We start from the raw sequence: 14,172 nt of genomic DNA, 5'->3' as shown, positions 1-14,172 counted from the left end.
GATGGTGTTGAAGACTGTAAAGCATCTACGGGTAAAATACTAATAAAAGAAAGGGGTAAATGTACATTTGGTATAAACGGAAAACAAATGATTAATACTTGGTGTGCCCATAAACCTATGTCAGGACTTTTGAGTTTATACCAATGTATACAGACCCCTGGTCACGTTTGTGTTCTCCCAGAAGGAGTATTCTTAGTGTGCGGACATCGTGCCTACAGGTGGGTGAGCCCAGACATAAGAGGAGTTTGCACTCTTGACAAACTGACATCAGCCACTTTCATAGTTCCTCATAGTAAAATAAAACAAATTCAAAATGGAAAAAATCCAAAGTGGAAACAAAAGAGCCGGGCTAAATAAACCGCGCTGACCAGAAAAAAAACGCACCTTCTGCAGTCCATATAATAAAAAACTTCTTTAATAAGCCTGCGCGTTTCGTGGCAAAACAGCCACTTCATCAGGATGCCCTGATGAAGTGGCTGGTTTCGCCACGAAACGCGTAGGCTTATTAAAGAAGTTTTTTATTACATGGACTGCCGAAGGTGCTTTTTTTCTGGTCAGCGCGGTTTATTCACATTGGCTCCTTTTTTTTTTCCACTTTGGATTATTTTCCATTTTGGATTTTTCATTCACTAGCAGCGGGATACCAGCGACGACCGAACTTTTATGAGTGATTCCCAGTTTGTTGGCTCGCACAACTTCAGCAGGTGAGTCTAACTGATTGGGCTTGCTTGCTATTGTGGTTCTTCTAGACGATACACCCTATGTGCGCTTTCCATCTTTGTTTTTTCATAGTAAAATAGACACAGCAGCAGTTCCAATTCATACTTTGTATAGAAGGGCTGCAGACAATAATCCCCGACCAAATAGTAGGCCGCAACTAGTGGAGATGGGGATAACAAATAAAATATTCAGTAGTATGCTAATATACTCCTTCATAACACAAATGTGGGATAAATTAGTGGAAGCTACCGACTACCTGGACGATCAGATTTTCCAGATTCTTGAAGTTCTTAATGAAACTAATACAATACAGAGACAATTAATCATAGTTACTAACCAACATACTATAGTATTTGATTACCTGACAGCAAAAGGAGGACTGTGTCAAATAATTGGTCCCACCTGTTGTAATTATATCGACCCTGCTGGCAATCTCCAGATCAGGGCCAGTATAGAAAAAATAGGTGAACTTAGAGACCAATGGTTAAAACAACACAGTGCAAACAGACTCCTGGTGGGGTAACATATTCTCTTTTTTGATATCCAGCAAATTGGTTCAATGGCCTAGCAGGATGGATTTTTTGTGGCATTGTACAGACTTGTATGCAAATTTTGTTGTTTTGCTTATTGTTTTATGTAGCCGTAAAAGCGCGAATATAAGTATTAAGCTACTGAATAATGTATGTGTGAAAAAAGAATCTAAGGCTGAACCTTTTGTAGTGTATCATATACCCCAGGTGGCCATTGCTGATGGGGAAAGTGAGTGACCACACTGAGGGTGGATGGGCGAAGCAGGTAGGAAGCCCAGTTATGGCTACTTAGACCCATGAGACAGTAGCTCCTTTGTAGACATCAGCAGACCCTGTGGCAAAGGTTATACCTGTTACAAAAGGGGGACATTGATACACAAGGGTTAATTGTTTGCCTTTATCTGCCTTTAATTCTTCAATTGCTCTTTGCCTTTCATTGCTAGAATTTATTCTTATGACACAGCAGTTTGCAAGTCTCCTCTACAAGGAAATTATGCTTCATATCATATATGTTCTCAATAGTCAGCCACAACGTGTTCTGGGTACATGGTAAACAAGGTATGACCCTGTGTAAATGGTGGGGGCCACATGAGCTCCATAGAGTTATATATTTGTTGTAAATGGTATAAAAGATTGCCTTGTGTTTCATTACGTCAGATAAAGTGACTTGCTCACAATCTGTGTGCAGTTAGCTTTTTCTCCAAGTGCTTGTAAATTAAGGGCGTAAACTAATTTGGCCTCACTGGTGATCTGGCATGTCTGACTTTGTGTCAGAATGAAAACCGCTACAATTACTGTAAATAAGCATGTTAGCCATGAACAGCTTCAGTGTATTGTGTATTTATACTATTGCTTTGTTTTATCTGTGTGAAAAAATGCTGTGTTGTCAGGTAAATGATCCCTTTGTCTTTGTTTTATTGTCGTTAACTTCATGTCTGCATTGCACTATGTGGGGTCTGCATTATACTATATGGGATCTGGATTATACTCTGGGGGGATCTGCATTATACTCTGGAAAGGTCCACATTGTACTGTCATAGGAAGTGGGTAACAGAAACAGAACCCCAAGTTAGAGTACAAAGTGAATAGTAGGAAATTTTACCATGACTTCAATTACAAAAGTTTTGTCTTTAAAGATTTATTAACATATATCCATATGTCATAAGAGCCTGTAAAAAAAAATGTTAGCAATTAATTATTTAGTCTATTTTTACTATTGCTTTCTTTGTTTCATCTGCATGAAAATTGCTGTCAGGTAAGTGATCTTTGTCTATTGTCTAACTTCATGTCTGCATTTTACTATGTGGGGTCTGCATTACACAAGGTGGGCCATGTATATGGAAACACCTAAATAAAACAGGAATGGTTGGTGATATCAACTTTCTGTTTGTGGCACATTACTATATGGGAGGAGTAAAACTTTTCAAGATAGGTGGTGACCATGGCGGCCATTTTGATGTTGGCCATTTTGGATCTAACCTTTTTTTCTAATGGGATGAGTGTTGTGACACATAAATTATTGAGAATTTCACAGGAAAAACAATAGTAGGGAAGTTTACCTTGACTTAAATTTACATAAGTTTTGTTTATAAAGATTTATTAAAGTATATCTCGACATGGTGAAGCGTTGTTAAGAGAAACGGTCGTCATCTACTCTGCTTCTCCCTGCATGCCTCTGTAACCTCCACATCATGTTTTAGTTCTAATCCCAAAGTATGTAATAAAGGACTTTTTCACATTCATTTGAAATGAGTGCTGCATCTTTTTTGTTCAATATTGCACATTAAAATACATCTGTGTTATAATAGACTGTAAATAAAAATGATAACCATGAACAGTGTCTGTTTTTACTATTGCCTTGTTTTATCCGTATGAAAAAATGCTGTGTTGTCAGGTAAGTGATCCCTTTGTCTTTGTTTTATAGTCTTTAACTTCATGTCTGCATTACACTATGTGGAGTCTGCATTATACTATATGGGATCTGGATTGTACTCTGGGGGATCTGCATTATACTCTGGAGGGTCCACATTGTACTCTGTGTCATAGGAAGTGGGTAATAGGAACAGAACCCCAAGTTACAGTACATAGTGAATAGTAGGGAATTTTACCATGACTTCAATTACAAAAGTTATTTGTCTTCAAAGATTTATTAACATATATCCATATGTCATAATAGCCTGTAAAAAAGTTAGCAATGAATTGCTTGTCTATTTTTACTATTGCTTTGCTTCATCTGCGTGAAAAATGCTGTCAGGTAAGTTATCTTTGTCTATTGTCTAACTTCATGTCTGCATTTTACTATGTGGGGTCTGCATTATACAAGTTGGGCCATGCATATGAATGCACCTAAAATAAAACAGGAATGGTTGGTGATATCAACTTTCTGTTTGTGGCACATTACTATATGGGAGGAGTAAAACTTTTCAAGATAGGTGGTGACCATGGCGGCCATTTTGATGTTGGCCATTTTGGATCTAACCTTTTTTTCTAATGGGAAGAGTGTTGTGACACATAAATTATTGAGAATTTCACAGGAAAAACAATGGTGTGCTTGGTTTTAACATAACTTTATTCTTTCATAAGTTATTTACAAGTTTCTTTGTTTACAGCCATTGACGTATCGCAGAGGTTAACACGTGAGGAGCAGATAGAAATTGTCTTGATGTCTGGTGAACGCAGTACCTGGGTCATTGCAGCAGATTTCAATGCAAGACACCCTACACAAGAAAACTGTCACCTTTGCCATTTCACTTAGGTGTATCCATATAAATGGCCCACCCAAAAAAGTTTGCCTCATCACTGAACATAATGTTCTGTCTAAACTGGGGGTCTTGTTCCAATTTTTGTTTTGCCCATTCTGCAAGTTCAGCACGACGATCTGGCATCAGTAGAACATCCCTTTGGCGGATATTAGCTACTCACAATTGGCACCCTGACAAAATCCAGCTGCTGCAGCATCTCAATGAGTATGACCCAGATCGGCGTGCTGAGATTGCAGAATGGGCAAAAAAAAAAATTATTATTTATATAGCACCATTAATTCCATGGTACTGTACATTAGACGGGGGTCACATCAAAATACATATATGGACTCTGCGGCGCGCCGCGTTTGACTCTGTCATAGGAAATAAGTAATGTTAATAGAACCCTAAGTTAGGCTAGTTTCAAACTAGCGTTTTTGAGCGCAGCGACGGCCTGCGCACGGCCGCCGCTAAGCCCCTGCCGCGCCTCCGCCGTTAGCTCCGCCTTCCGGCGCATGACGCTGCATGCGCCCTGCGTCCCCTATCTTTATCACTGGGGGTGCAGGCCGTGCGCAGTATGCGTTTGGCATCGCATGCGCCTTTTTGACGGTGCGCCGGCGCAACCAAACTGCAGCAGGTTGCGTTTGGCGCAGGTCGGCGCACCGTCAAAAGGACGCATGCGCCGCCAAACGCATACTGCGCAAGGCCTGCACCCCCCAGTGATAAAGATAGAGGACGCAGGGCGCATGCAGCGTCATGCGCCGGTAGGCGGAGCTACCGGCGGAGGCGCGGCAGGGGGCGGGGCTTAGCGGCGGCCGTGCGCAGGCCGTCACTGCGCTCAAAAACGCTAGTGTGAAACTAGCCTTACAGTACATGGTGAATAGTAGGGAAGTTTACCTTGACTTAAATTTACATAAGTTTTGTTTATAAAGATTTATTAAAGTATATCTCGACATGGTGAAGCGTTGTTAAGAGAAACGGTCGTCATTTACTCTGCTTCTCCCTGCATGCCTCTGTAACCTCCACATCATGTTTTAGTTCTAATCCCAAAGTATGTAATAAAGGACTTTTTCACATTCATTTGAAATGAGTGCTGCATCTTTTTTGTTCAATATTGCACATTAAAATACATCTGTGTTATAATAGACTGTAAATAAAAATGATAACCATGAACAGTGTCTGTTTTTACTATTGCCTTGTTTTATCCGTATGAAAAAATGCTGTGTTGTCAGGTAAGTGATCCCTTTGTCTTTGTTTTATAGTCTTTAACTTCATGTCTGCATTACACTATGTGGAGTCTGCATTATACTATATGGGATCTGGATTGTACTCTGGGGGATCTGCATTATACTCTGGAGGGTCCACATTGTACTCTGTGTCATAGGAAGTGGGTAATAGGAACAGAACCCCAAGTTACAGTACATAGTGAATAGTAGGGAATTTTACCATGACTTCAATTACAAAAGTTATTTGTCTTCAAAGATTTATTAACATATATCCATATGTCATAATTGCCTGTAAAAAAGTTAGCAATGAATTGCTTGTCTATTTTTACTATTGCTTTGCTTCATCTGCGTGAAAAATGCTGTCAGGTAAGTTATCTTTGTCTATTGTCTAACTTCATGTCTGCATTTTACTATGTGGGGTCTGCATTATACAAGTTGGGCCATGCATATGAATGCACCTAAAATAAAACAGGAATGGTTGGTGATATCAACTTCCTGTTTGTGGCACATTAGTATATGGGAGGGGTGAAAACTAATCAAGATGGGTGGTGACCATGGCGGGCATTTTGAAGTTGGCTATTTTGGATCAAACTTAATTTTTTCTAATGGGAAGAGGGTCGTGACACATAAAACTTATTGAGAATTTCACAAGAAAAATAATGGTGTGCTTGGTTTTAACATAACTTAATTCTTTCATGAGTTATTAACAAGTTTCTCTGTCGCAGCGCATTGTGCTCTGTGTCGCGCCGCATTGCGCTCTGTGTCGCGCCGCATTGCGCTCTGTGTCGCGCCGCATTGCGCTCTCGCAGGAAATGGGTAATGTAAATAAAAAATACAGCACCTAGTGGAATACAGATCCACAATTTCTCATGACACAAAATGGCAAATCAGCAAAGAGAAAATAATTAAAACAACTTTTAATATTGTATAAAAGCTACCAAACGATAAAGTGCGATTAAAAAAACACTAAATCAGTTGCCACAGACTATACAGTGGAGTGTCTGCTTATATTTCCACACCAGATCACCCAAAGTACATACATGTGGCTAATTCCATGGTCAAAAGTGAAAAAACCTGGACAGACTGATATAACTAGATAACAGACATTGTGAATAACAACCAGAGTCTTATCATGAATGGTTACATAACCAGAGGCGTATATAGCCCCTATCATACTTGGCTTAAACAGAAAAATGACCCATTCATGTCTAGAGAGGAGACATCAAAAACCAAACCAGTAGTCCATAAATATACTCAATAAAGGAAGGATCTCACCCATATGTCTGGAAGATGTCAATAATCAGATGTCCATCGGAGTTGAGACAGGTCAGGAAGCAGGGAATTACCCTAATCAAACCCTGTAGGGACTAGCAGACCTGACACCCATGACTCCCGCTCTAACAAGGGCAGTCCACATCTGACCCTCACAAAAATAGCCCTGCAATGTCCCTATGCATAGGGATGTCCGATGGACATCTGATTATTGGCTTCTACCCGACATATGGGTGAGATCCTTCCTTTATTGAGTATATTTATGGACTACTGGTTTGGTTTTTGATGTCTCCTCTCTAGACATGAATGGGTCATTTTTCTGTTTAAGCTAAGTATGATAGGGGCTATATACGCCTCTGGTTAAGTAACCATTCATGATAAGACTGTGGTTGTTATTCACATTGTCTGTTATCTAGTTATATCAGTCTGTCCAGGTTTTTTCACTTTTGGACATGGAATTAGCCACATGTATGTACTTTGGGTGATCTGGTTTGGAAATATAAACAGACACTCCACTGTATAGTCTGTGGCAACTGATTTAGTGATTTTTTTAATCGCACTTTATTGTTTGGTAGCTTTTATACAATATTAAATGTTTTAATTATTTTCTCTTTGCTGATTTGCCGTAATGTAAATAAAACCCTAAGTTACACTACATAGTGAATAGTAGGGAAGTTTACCTTGACTTAAATTGACATAAGTTTTTTGTTTTTAAAGATTTACTAAAATATATCTGGACATGGTGAAGCGTTAAGAGAAACGGTCGTCATCCACTCTGCTTGTCTCTGCATGCCTCTGTAACCTCCACATCATGTTTTAGTTCTAATCCCAAAGTATGTAATAAAGGACTTTTCACATTCATTTGAAATGATGAGTGCTGCATCTTTTTTGTTCAATATTGCACATTAAAATACATCTGTATGTTATAATAGACTGAAAATAAAGGTAACCATGAACAATTTGTCTTTACTATTGCCTTGTTTCATCCGTATGAAAAAAAGCTGTGTTGTCAGGTAAGTGATCCCTTTGTTTTATTGTCTTTAACTTATGTCTGCATTACACTATGCAGGGGTCTGCATTACACTATGCAGGGGTCTGCATTATACTATGGGGAGATCTGTTTTATATTGTGATATCTGCATTACACCATGTAGGGGTTTGTATTATACCATATGGGATCTGGATTGTACTCTGTGGGGGGGTCTGCATTGTGCTCTGTGTTGCCCCTCGTTGTTCTCTGCATCGCCCCTCATTGTACTCTGCGTCGCCAAGCATTGTGCTCTGCATCGCCCCTCATTGTTCTGTGTCTCTGCATTGTGCTCTGTCACAGGAAGTGAATAATATGAACAGAACTCTAAGGACCCCGTCACACACAGCGACTTACCAGCGATCGAGACAACGATATGAACTTGTCAGGATCGCTGGTGTCGCTACATGATCACTGGTGAGCTGCCAAACAGGCAGCTTCACCAGTGATAAGCACCAGCGACGACGAGCGAGCGTCGCTGTGTACCTTAGTTACCAGAGAGCTGGTGCAGGGAGCTGGTAACCAAGGTAAACAGCGGGTTTCTAAGCGCCGCACGGCACTTAGAAACCCGATATTTACCTTGGTTACGAATTCCCTGCACCAGCGCGCTGGTAACTAAGTTACACATCGGGTTTCTAAGCGCCGCGTGGTGCTTAGAAACCCGCTGGTTACCTTAGTTAACAGATCGCAGGTCGTTGCTCTCCCGCCTGCCACATGCAGCGATGTGTGCTGGCCAGCGGGAGACCAACGACCCAAAAAAAGTCCACACCTTTCAAGAGCGATCAGTGACACCCGGCAAGGGGGCTGGTCGCTGATAGGTGTCACACACAGCGATCTCGCTGGTGAGATAACTGTTGCATCACAAAACTTGTGACTCGGCAGCGATCTCGCTAGCGAGATCGCTGTGTGTGCCGGGGGGGGGCTTAAGTTACAATACATAGTAAATAGTAGGGAATTTTACCTTAAATTACAAAAGTTAATTGTTTTAAAAAATTTATTAAAATATGGATGAATGTCATGATAGCCTGTAAATAAGCATGTTAGCCATCAACAGCTTCAGTGTATTGTGTATATTATTGCTTTGTTATCTTTGTGAAAAAATGCTGTGTTGTCAGGTAAGTGATCCCTTTGTCTTTGTTTTATTGTCTTTAACTTCATGTCTGCATTACACTATGTGGGGTCTGCATTATATTATATGGGATCTGGATTATACCCTGGAGGGTCCACATTGTACTCTGTGTCATAGGAAGTGGGTAATAGGAACAGAACCCCAAGTTACAGTACATAGTGAATAGTAGGGAATTTAACCATGACTTCAATTACAAAAGTTATTTGTCTTTAAAGATTTATTAACATATATCCTTATGTCATAATTGCCTGTAAAAAAATGTTAGCAATCAATTGCTTCAGTCTATTACTATTGCTTTGCTTCATCAGCATGAAAAATGCTGTCAGGTAAGTTATCTTTGTCTATTGTCTAACTTCAGGTATGCATTTTACTATGTGGGGTCTGCATTATACAAGGTGGGCCATGCATATCGATGCACCTAAATAAAACAGGAATGGTTGGTGATACCAACTTCCTGTTTGTGGCACATTAGTATATGGGAGGGGGGAAAACTTTACAAGATGGGTGGTGACCATTTCTGCCATTTTGAAGTTGGCTAATTAGGATCCAACTTTAATTTTTCTAATGGGAAGATGGTCGTGACACATAAAACTTTTAGAGAATTTCACAAGAAAAATAATGGTGTGCTTGGTTTTAACATAACATTATTCTTTCATGAGTTATTTACAAGTTTCTCTGTGTTGCACAACATTGGACTCTGTTGCGCCGCATTGGACTCTGTGTCGTGCCACATTTTGGTAATTTGGGGTCCGTGTTGCGCTGTGCATGTCGCCTCGCATTGGACTCTGTCATAGGAAATGGGTAATGTAAATAAAACCCTAAGTTACAGTACATAGTGAATAGAAGGGAAGTTTACCTTGACTTAAATTTACATACGTTATTTGTTGTTAAAGATGTATTAAAGTGTATCTGGACATGGTGAAGCGTTAAGAGAAACGGTCGTCATCCACCCTGCTTCTCCCTGCTTGCCTTTGTAACCTCCACATCATGTTTTAGTTATAATCCCAAAGTATGTAATAAAAAACTTCATCACATTCATTTGAAATGGAGTGCCGCATCTTTTTGGTCACTATTGCACATAAAAATACATCTGTATGTTATAATAGACTGTAAACAAAAAAGATACACCATGAAGTTTCTGTTTCAACTATTTCCTGGTTACATCCATATGAAAAAAAGCTGTGTTGTCAGGTAAGTGATCCCTTGGTCTGTTATATTGTCTTTAACATCATGTCTGTATTACACTATGCGGGGTCTGCATTATGCTATGAGGAGATCTGCGTTATATTTTGTGGTATCTGCATTACACTATGTAGGGGTCTGTATTATGGGAAGTGGAGTGGCCCTGCTCTGTACAACGAAGGATCTAGTCCTCAAAGTCCAAGCACACAGTAGAGGGGTTAACATTGGCTCTTCACCCCTGTGGGTGCCTCACCTTTAATGCAGAGTTATCATTATGCCTAGCCTACCCTTGGGATCCAGCCCTTCAACATATTCCTTATGCTTATCCTGCCCTGGGGCTCCTGCCTTATGCCAATCCTGCCCTGGGCACCTGCGTTTTTCCTAGACTGCCTCTGAGGCACCTGCCTTAAGCTTAAACCTCCTTTGAAGCACCTGCCTTAAGCTTTGCCCGCCTTGAGGCACCAGCCTTATACCTAGCCTTTATTAGATTTATTTGGTGTATTGTGTTTAACTTCAAGTCAGTTAGGCACACAAAACAAGGCAGTACACTCTTCGCTCTTGTCCGATCTGAAGGCGCATGCACGACAGTAAGTGGGGAAGAAGGCATTACCCATTTACGGAGGACAGACAAGAAGTGGCCTGGTCGCTTGGAGCATGAGGTTGCAGAGTGACACTGCTCTGTACAAAAAAGGATCTAGTTCTCAATGTCTAAGTGCACGGTAGAGGGGTGAAAACAAACTAATTGACAATGGGTGCCTCAACTTAAATGGAAAGAGTGCAAAGAATTAGCCTTTTGCCTAGCCCGCCCTGGGGCTCTTGCCTTATGCCTAGCCCGCCCTTGGGCTCCTGCCTTAAGCTTAACCCACTCTGGGACATCATTCCAATGCCTAGCCCGCCCTGGGGCACCAGCCTTAGGCCTAGCCCGCCCTGGGGCACAATACTTATGCCTAACCCGCCCTGGGGCACCAGCCTTAAGCCTATCCCACCATAGGGCTCCTACCTTATGCGTAGCCCGCCCTGGGGCTCCAGCCTTATGCCTAGCCCGCCCTGGGGCTCCAGCCTTATGCCTAGCCCGCCCTGGGGCTCCAGCCTTATGCCTAGCCCGCCCTGGGGCTCCTGCCTTATGCCTAGCCTGCCCTGGGGCTCCTGCCTTATGCCTAGCCCGCCCTGGGGCTCCTGCCTTATGCCTAGCCCGCCCTGGGGCTCCTGCCTTATGCCTAGCCCGCCCTGGGCCTCCTGCCTTATGCCTAGCCCGCCCTGGGCCTCCTGCCTTATGTCTAGCCCGCCCTGGGGCTCCTGCCTTATGTCTAGCCTGCCCTGGGGCTGCTGCCTTATGCCTAGCCCGCCCTGGGGCACCAACCTTATGCCTAGCCCGCCCTGGGGCACCAAGCCAATGCTTAGCCCGCACTGGGGCACCAGCCTTATGCCTAGCCCGGCTTGGGGCACCAGCCTTATGCCGAACCCGCCCTGGGGCAACAGCCTTATGCCTAGCCCGCCCTGGGGCAACAGCCTTATGCCTAGCCCGCCCTGGGGCTCCTGCCTTATGCCTAGCCCGCATTGGGGCTTATGTCTGGCCCGCCCTGGGGCTCCTGCCTTATGCCTAGCCCGCCCTGGGGATTCTGCCTTATGCCTAGCTCGCCCTGGGGCTCCTGCCTTATGTCTACCTCGCCCTGGGGCTCCTGCCTTATGTCTAGACCGCCCTGGGGCTCCTGCCTAGCCCGGCTTGGGGCACCAGCCTTATGCCTAGCCCGCCCTGGGGCACCAGCCTTATGCCTAGCCTGCCCTGGGCCACCAGCCTTATGCCTAGCCCGCCCTGGGGCTACAGCCTTATGCCTAGCCCGCCCTGGGGCTACAGCCTTATGCCTAGCCCGCCCTGGGGCTCCTGCCTTATGCCTAGCCCACCTTGGTAATCCTGCCTTATGCCTAGCCCGCCCTGGGACTCCTGCCTTATACCTAGCCCGTCCTGGGACACCATTCCAATGCTTAGCCCGCCCTGGGGCACCAGCCTTATGCCAGCCTCCCTGCGGCTTCTGCCTTATGCCTAGCCCGCCCTGGGGCTTCTGCCTTATGCCTAGCCCTCCCTGCGGCTTCTGCCCTATACCTAGCCCGCCATGGGGCTCCTGCCTAATACCTAGCCCGCCCTGGGGCTCCTGCCTAATACCTAGCCCGCCCTGGGGCTCCTGCCTTATGTCTAGACCGCCCTGGGGCTCCTGCCTAGCCCAGCTTGGGGCACCAGCCTTATGCCTAGCCTGCCCTGGGGCACCAGCCTTATGCCTAGCCTGCCCTGGGCCACCAGCCTTATGCCTAGCCCACCCTGGGGCTCCAGCCTTATGTCTAGCCCGCCCTGGGGCTCCTGCCTTATGCCTAGCCTGCCCTGGGGCTCCTGCCTTATGCCTAGCCCGCCCTGGGGCTCCTGCCTTATGCCTAGCCCGCCCTGGGTCTCCTGCCTTATGCCTAGCCTGCCCTGGGCCTCCTGCCTTATGCCTAGCCCGCCCTGGGCCTCCTGCCTTATGTCTAGCCCGCCCTGGGGCTCCTGCCTTATGTCTAGCCTGCCCTGGGGCTGCTGCCTTATGCCTAGCCCGCCCAGGGGCACCAACCTTATTCCTAGCCCGCCCTGGGGCACCATTCTAATACTTAGCCCGCACTGGGGCACCAGCCTTATGCCTAGCCCGGCTTGGGCACCAGCCTTTTGCCGAACACGCCCTGGGGCAACAGCCTTATGCCTAGCCCGCCCTGGGGCAACAGCCTTATGCCTAGCCCGCATTGGGGCTCCTGCCTTATGCCTGGCCCACCCTGGGGCTCCTGTCTTATGCCTAGCCTGCCCTGGGGCTTCTGCCTTATGCCTAGCTCGCCCTGGGGCTCCTGCCTTATGTCTAGCTCGCCCTGGGGCTCCTGCCTTATGTCTAGACCGCCCTGGGGCTCCTGCCTAGCCTGGCTTGGGGCACCAGCCTTATGCCTAGCCTGCCCTGGGGCACCAGCCTTATGCCTAGCCTGCCCTGGGCCACCAGCCTTATGCCTAGCCTGCCATGGGGCTACAGCCTTTTGACCAGCCTGCCCTGGGGCTACAGCCTTATGCCTAGCCCGCCCTGGGGCTCCTGCCTTATGCCTAGCTCTCCCTGGGACACCATTCCAATGCATTGCCCGCCCTTGGGCAACAGCCTTATGCCTAGCCCGCCCTGGGGCAACAGCCTTATGCCTAGCCCGCCCTGAGGCTCCTGCCTTATGCCTAGCCCGCCCTGGGGCTTATGCCTAGCCCGCCCTGGGACTCCTGCCTTATGCCTAGCCCGTCCTGGGACACCATTCCAATGCTTAGCCCGCCCTGGGGCACCAGCCTTATGCCTAGCCCTCCTTGCGGCTTCTGCCTTATGCCTAGCCCGCCCTGGGGCTTCTGCCTTATGCCTAGCCCTCCCTACGGGTTCTGCCTTATGCCTAGCCCGCCCTGGGGCTCCTGCCTAATGCCTAGCCCGCCCTGGGGCTCCTGCCTAATGCCTAGCCCGCCCTGGGGCTCCTGCCTTATGTCTAGTTCGCCCTGGGGCTCCTGCCTTATGTCTAGACCGCCCGGGGCTCCTGCCTAGCCCGGCTTGGGGCACCAGCCTTATGCCTAGCCTGCCCTGGGGCACCAGCCTTATGCCTAGCCTGCCCTGGGCCACCAGCCTTATGCCTAGCCCGCCCTGGGGCTCCAGCCTTATGTCTAGCCCGCCCTGGGGCTCCTACCTTATGCCTAGCCTGCCCTGGGGCTCCTGCCTTATGCCTAGCCCGCCCTGGGGCTTCTGCCTTATGCCTAGCCCGCCCTGGGTCTCCTGCCTTATGCCTAGCCCGCCCTGGGCCTCCTGCCTTATGTCTAGCCCGCCCTGGGGCTCCTGCCTTATGCCTAGCCTGCCCTGGGGCTCCTGCCTTATGCCTAGCCCGCCCTGGGGCTCCTGCCTTATGCCTAGCCCGCCCTGGGGATTCTGCCTTATGCCTAGCTCGCCCTGGGGCTCCTGCCTTATGTCTAGCTCGCCCTGGGGCTCCTGCCTTATGTCTAGACCGCCCTGGGGCTCCTGCCTAGCCCGGCTTGGGGCACCAGCCTTATGCCTAGCCCGCCCTGGGGCACCAGCCTTATGCCTAGCCTGCCCTGGGCCACCAGCCTTATGCCTAGCCCGCCCTGGGGCTACAGCCTTATGCCTAGCCCGCCCTGGGGCTCCTGCCTTATGCCTAGCCCGCCCTGGGGCTTATGCCTAGCCCGCCCTGGGACTCCTGCCTTATGCCTAGCCCGCCCTGGGACTCCTGCCTTATACCTAGCCCGTCCTGGGACACCATTCCAATGCTTAGCCCGCCCTGGGGCACCAGCCTTATGCCTAGCCTC

This window comes from Dendrobates tinctorius, unplaced genomic scaffold (genome assembly GCF_039654945.1).
Source record: "Dendrobates tinctorius isolate UK_male_01 unplaced genomic scaffold, ASM3965494v1 ptg000303l, whole genome shotgun sequence".
Lineage (NCBI taxonomy): Eukaryota > Metazoa > Chordata > Amphibia > Anura > Dendrobatidae > Dendrobates > Dendrobates tinctorius.
The sequence above is the reverse complement of the archived record's forward strand: the minus strand, read 5'-3'. Positions refer to the sequence as shown.